The sequence below is a fragment of the Pogona vitticeps genome, chromosome 6, assembly GCF_051106095.1.
Source record: "Pogona vitticeps strain Pit_001003342236 chromosome 6, PviZW2.1, whole genome shotgun sequence".
Classification (NCBI taxonomy): Eukaryota; Metazoa; Chordata; class Lepidosauria; order Squamata; family Agamidae; genus Pogona; species Pogona vitticeps.
Window position 1 is genome coordinate 88,148,803 of NC_135788.1, and position 6,967 is coordinate 88,155,769.

Genomic DNA, 6,967 nt, shown 5'->3' on the forward strand with positions numbered 1-6,967 from the left:
CTTCATTTCCTTGCACAACAATCAGCTGACTTCCTGGGAAATACTGTGTGTGCTTATTTGTTCCTGAAAGCGTTGGTGTGAAATCCAGGCCTTCCTGGCTTTTTAGGCCCATTGCTTTGTTCAGGGGTTCTGCCTACAGGAAACCTTAGTCAGCCAGCTGCCCCCTCTCAGCTCTCAGATTTGGGATCCCCTTGCCTAGACTATATTGGCTTGAGGGGTTAAGGGCACAAGTATCTTAGTGAGTGTATTTTGTTATGCTGGTGCTGCAAAGCTTAGAATAGTGGTGTACTTGTTTTGATCAGGCTCTGTATGTTTTCTGCTTTACATATGCCAGACTGAACAATTAGCCTTAGATTAATGTTTGCTGCCGAGGGTAGAAGCAGTCATTAAGGTAAATGTTGTTAAAGCTTTGATAATAAGATTCAAGTTATCTGTTATATTTGTTTTTCACATTTCTGTTCTTCTCAGGCACAGTTTTTATAAGATGATGCCTCAGACCATTGAGACATCTAGCCTGGTACGGTCAACTCTGACTGGCAGCAGCTCTCTAGGACTTTAGGCAGGATTCTTCTGTTGCACCGTCTACAGATCCTTGGTATTATTAACCAGATTTCATCTAAAATCAGATGAAATCTGGTGTTCGGTACTGGGTTCTGGCTCAGGATGCCACCAGCCTCCCTTACATCTCCTGTTCCACATCTTATTTGCCATGCTACAGGAGCTCCCACCCTCTCTTCTTTCACCATGCTGCTCTATGCCACCCTGAATGCCACTTTTTCTGTAAGGCCTTTGCTGTAACTCTTCAGTCCTTGCTCCTGGCAATCTGAAATACTGTACATCGAATTACATTGTTCACCACCAGTCTTCCTGGGAAGACTAGCAACTAGATTTTACAACATAGGCTCTGTATGCAGAATCTCATTGGCTGAATCTTGAGAATGTCCAGTTAAGACTGTCAATCAGAATAACAATGGAGCACAGGACAAAACCACCTAGCTTCGTGTAAGAGGTTTTCTTGTGAATAGTCCATTATTCTTAGACCTGTCTCTTTCTTACCTCTCTTCCTTTTGTTCTGTCCCTGGTTAACTGTTAATGATGTCACTGGGTAAAAGAAATGTACTCTGTGTGTATGAGTGCACCAGAACTTAGAAAATTTACTTTTTTGGACTACAATTTCCAATGTCTTCTAGCTAAAGCTGAGTGAATTCTGGGAATAGTAGTAAATTTTTCCCCCAATGTCTTTTATAGCTATATATCGATATGGTTGAAGGTTCAGTCCCTCGTAGTATCTCCAGGTAGGGCTGAGAAAGATTTATGTCTGAAATCCTAGAGAATTTCCACCATGTAGCCATTCTGCTACATCCACCAATAGCCTAGCTTCGTCGTCGTTTAGTCGTGTCCGACTCTTCGTGACCTCATGGACAAGAGCACGCCAGGCCCTCCTATCTTCCACTGCCTCCCGGAGTTGTGTCAATTTCATGTTGGTTGCTTCGGTGACACTGTCCAGCCATCTCATCCTCTGTCGTCCCCTTCTCCTCTTGCCGTCACACTTTCCTAACATCAAGGTCTTTTCCAGGGAGTCTTCTCTTCTCATGAGATGGCCAAAGTATTGGAGCCTCAGCTTCAGTATCTGTCCTTCCAGGGACCACTCAGGGTTGATTTCCTTTAGAATTGATAGGTTTGTTCTTCTTGCAGTCCAGGGGACTCTCAAGAGCCTCCTCCAGCACCACAATTCAAAACCATCAATTCTTCGGCAGTCAGCCTTCTTCGTGGTCCAGCTCTCACTTCCATACATCACGACAGGAAAAGCCATAGCTTTGAATATTCGGACTTTTGATGGCAAAGTGATGTCTCTGCTTTTTAAGATGCTGTCAAGGGTTGTCATCGCTTTCCTCCCAAGAAGCAGGTGTCTTTTAATTTTGTGGCTGCTGTCTCCATCTGCAGTGATCATGGAGCCCAAGAAAGTAAAATCTGTCACTGCCTCCATATCTTCCCCTTCTATTTCCCAGGAGGTGATGTGACCAGTGGCCATGATCTTAGTTTTTTTTTTTTATGTTGAGTTTCAGGCGGTTTTTTGCACTCTCCTCTTTCACCCTCATTACAAGATTCTTTAATTCCTCCTCACTTTCTGCCATCAGAGTGGTATCATCTGTATATCGGAGGTTGTTGATATTTCTTCCGGCAATCTTAATTCCGGCTTGGGATTCCTCCAGTCCAGCCTTCCGCATGATGTATTCTGCATATAAGTTAAATAAGCTGGGGGACAATATACAGCCTTGTCGCACTCCTTTCCCAATTTTGAACCAATCAGTTGTCCCATATCCAGTTCTAACTGTTGCTTCCTGTCCCACATATAGATTTCTCAGGAGACAGACAAGGTGGTCAGGCACTCCCATTTCTTTAAGGACTTGCCATAGTTTGCTGTGGTCCACACAGTCAAAGGCTTTTGCATAGTCAATTAAGCAGTAGATATTTTTCTGGAGCTAGCTTAGCAGAAGGCAATTTTCTATATCCCTTTCCTTGGGAAACAGAAAAGTGATTGGCTTACTTGCTTGGTGTCTCTAGTAGGGCAAAACCAGCTTCTCCATCCCTCATTCAATAATAACTCTATAAGTAGCATATTTGATCCACTGATTGTTTGCATAAGCTGAGCTCTTTCAAAGGTTCTATTGGATGCATTCTTCTGGGTTCACTTACAGTGTTGGCTGGCTGTTGCAAAGCATCGCTCCCATGCAGTCAGGAAAATACTCTAGCATCCCAACATGTTCATTTGGAGGCCACCATACTGCCCCAAATTCCTTTTAAGCAAAAGGATGGTCCTGGCTTGTAAGGTAAAATACACATAGAAGACTTTTTTTCTGCCTAATAACACATCACATGCTGAAAAAAAAACCTGCTGAGTACATTGGGGTAACGTATTTGTGCTGAAACTGCTCCTACGAATCTGGGAAGTGGGAATACAATCTGAAAGTGAGTGTCAAATCCTGTTGCACAGCAGAGGCAATACTACTGCATTTTTGCAAATATGTTTTGTGCCTTGCAATGCAGAATTTTAGAGTGGAAGCTTTTCCATGCCATCGCTTAGAAAAGTTACTTCTTTTGGAGCATAACTTTGGGAATTTTCTAGCCAGCATGGCCACTGGCTGTGGGTTTCTGGGAGCAGCAATCCCAGAAAATAAATTTTACAAACAGGGATTCCTGGTGTGGGACAACTAATCACGTTATCTGAGCTGAATCCGGTTGTGCCCTTCTTTCCATGAAAGGGCTTTTGATGCAGGGAACATATCTACAAAAAGGAAGACAGGAGATTTTCATCAGCTTCCCCTTGCCACACTGGTACTTTGTGCTTCCCTCTACCAAATTCTGTTCCTTGAGAATGATGTGGAAAGCGTTGCATTGGGCTTGTAGAGGAACAGTGACTAACTGTCCAACCCCCAGCTCTAACAGGAGGACCCTCTGTTAGATCAAAGACCCTTCAACAAATGGAAGGATTGCTTAAACCTGCAGGGAAAAATCTTCAGACATAATTCTTTATTTTCTGTTATTTGGTTGCTGTTAAAAGGCCAGGCAAGAGTTGAGCAAACAAGCAATCAAAACTATCGGCAGAGCTTTGTATGTGGAGAACTTGTGGCTTTTTATATCTTGGTGACTACAATAGTTATCATCATGGACCACTGGCCATGCTGGCCTGTTATGATTGGACTTGGGAGCCCCAACAGTATCTGGAAGGCCACTACAAAACAAACAAACAAACAAAAAACCCTGAGAGAACCTGTGAACACCATTCCCGAATCTGACACCTAAAAACTAGTAACAAGCATGAAAAGGTATTCCATGAAATGGGAATCGCTGCTGACAGAAGGCAGTGTTGTGAGTGCGAGGGAACCTGCAGAAACATCACAGATGCAGAATGAAACACTGGAGGGAACACACAGAAGATGGCAGGTCTGGTAGGCTTTAAAAGTTAGACCTATGCTTTGCTCATGGGGTTAGTTCCAATTGACAAGGAGATGGAAGAAAATGGGTATATTATGAATGCCCAGCCCTACCCAGTAACATGAGGACAGCATTTTGTCACCAGTGGAAGCCAAAATGTCATTACCTGCCGGAGCTGGAAAATAAGAATGCCACCATCTATATATTTCTTTGTTATATTTATATCCACCTTTTAGTGGGTGCTGCTTGGGGCACAAATCTGAACTCTCAGGATTCAAACTGGAGTGAGGACTAAATTGATTTTAATAATATGGAACCATAAGCAGGATAAATAGTATTATGGGAGAATTAAGAGCTACAGTATTGGCTAAAGCAGGAAGTCAAGACCAGAAACCTGGTCTATTGCTTTTACTGTATTCCATAACTTTGCTTATAGTGCAAGTTTCATTATCTCCATTAATTTTTGCATTCACAACAAAGAAAAAAAAGTGCAAACAGAGCCATACATAATGGACTTCTGCAGCTATCTTTGTATCCACTGCCAGTAGTTGCTGTGTAGAGAAACATAGTGTGATTAAATAGCAATGCCCAGAAAGTCTATATGGAAAGTTGGGGGCAGGACAAGGTGGCAGCTACAGTGTGTGCATATAACAGATTGGTGAGAAAAATCACCCTAATGGGTAAAATGAATAAATTCACAGCAAAAATAATTCTTAATGATTGCTGGCTTTCATTACTGCATATTCACACAAATGTACTATAAAATAAGATGGAGAGTCCATGGTAATTTAGATTTTTATGTTGCTTTCCTCCGCAAACAGGTTTGTTCTAACCAGCGCACAACCAATGGCTGTGCAAACACAATAATTGCTGGTAATAACATGTTGCTCGCTAACATTCTGTCCCCATGAAAATACTACAGTGCCAGAAATTGCAACAAGATGACTAGTGTGTTAACCTGCAACGTCTTCCTTATAAATTGCACACTCCTTCAAAACAGTAATAAGACTGTTTTCCATGCTTGAAATACAGAGTTAGATAAAGCTGAGATTTCAGGGAAGCACAGAAAGCCCTCACAGTATGGTATTGGGGGTGCAGAATTCAGCTTCCAAAAATATGTTTTCATCTTTTAAAAATAGCATATTTCTCACCACCACTACAGGACATTCGTATATGCATGAATCTGTGTGAAGCATCATCTATGGAGTACAGATATCTCAGAAGGCAGAGGGATGGCTGAATAAGATTCAGTCAATGTGATGAGCTTCATTTGCTCTGCACAGCACCTTGATCTGACCTTGCCTCACCAAAAAAAAGTTGTTTAACTCAGCAGTTTGTAGAAGTTAGTGTACTTGAACACAGTATTTGGATCACCTTTGTCCAATTTTAATTCTGTCACAGTATTCATTTGGAATCATAATCTAATGAGTGAATGATGAATGGGAGTAAGGAATTGAAGAATTTAACCCGGATGAACTTTCAGTACAGCAAACTGATCTTGCCTATGCAGCTGAAGGACATCCTTTGATTTTCTTTGATGTAACAGGTATTACTGTATTTGCTTTGATATGCTAGCCAGAAGGAAAAGCAGAGCATGATGGGCAATTTTTGATTCACTGTACTTTCTGGCATTCTTCTTGGCAGCAGAGAATGAAGTGTCTAGGCTGTTGACTGGCAGAATATCTTTTGATGAGAGAGCTGCACTAATTGCCAATTTACTATGTTGCAGGTGCAAGATTTTTGGAATTGACTTTAGAGCCCTAAATAGATAGGTCAGTGAATTAGGTATGTGGTGCACAACCAGAGATTGGGAGTTTAATTCCTCATTGTGATTCCCAGGGAGTAGCTAGCCTGCACAGCCTTGGACAAGCTTCACAGCCTCAGGATACTCCCAGAAGGGAATGGTACTTATCAGTACACTGTATCTAGAAAACTCCGGCACAGGTTGCCCTGAGTCAGAACTGACTTATGATGGGCAATTATTATTGATATACCCAGTGTGGCACAATGGGTAAAGTGACAGATTAGTCTCCAAGGAGACTTGGGCTTGAAATTTTACTCCTTAAATATATCATTTATCTTGAAAGCCCTATTAGAATAATAGAATAATGGAATTGAAAGGGGCCTCAAAGGCTATCAAGTCTAAAGCCCTACTCAATGCAGGAATCCAAATCAGATCATAACAGAAGATTTAAGACCAGCATACCTGAAAACTCCTACCACCACACAAGGTGTATCCAAACATGCCTCGTTTTGGAAATGCTCACCTGGCAGGAAGCAAAAGACCCTTCTCTGTAGTGATGCTCATGCTCTGGCACAACTCTGTCCCAGATACAAGATATATGCAAGCCTTGTTACAGTACATTTTTACATATGCTGAAAACTTTGTTTACCACAGCAATTTGGAGCTATTCCACTTTTAAGGTATCCTTCACAGGTTCAACAAGACAGTCCTGGGTTTTATTTACATACTGTATTTGGTGTTTTAAATTTTTGACTGTTCTTACGCACTGTTGGGAATTGGTAACAAGGCTGGCAGCATGTACAGACTACTAAAAAGGAAAACAGATATGGCAGAAATTATATATGATTACCACTGCTTACCTTACAGTTAGTTAACATGGAAAACTGGGAGTGATTCATTTAATATCAGATACTTCACACTTTGGTTAAAGCCAAGCTACCAAGAACCAGACCATAGGGAAAATCTTAAATACTTTATTTTTCCATGTATAAAACAACACTTATTAGTTAAATAATTAAAGAAAAAATTGAGGGTTGTTTACACAGAAGGCAGCTGCTTTCCCTGCCTTTTGCAAAGCCACAGGGTAAAGCAGCCGTGAAGGAACGGCATACTCGCACACTTACCATGAAAGGGCTTCAGGATCAAAGGGGTGCGACCGTGCCACCCTTTCACAGCTGCGTTAACTATTTCCTAAGCCCTGCAGAGCTTAGGAAGTGGGTAATGCAGCCATGAAAGGGCAGCAGAATCAAACCCCTTTGATCATGAAGCAGCCATGAAAGGGCTTCA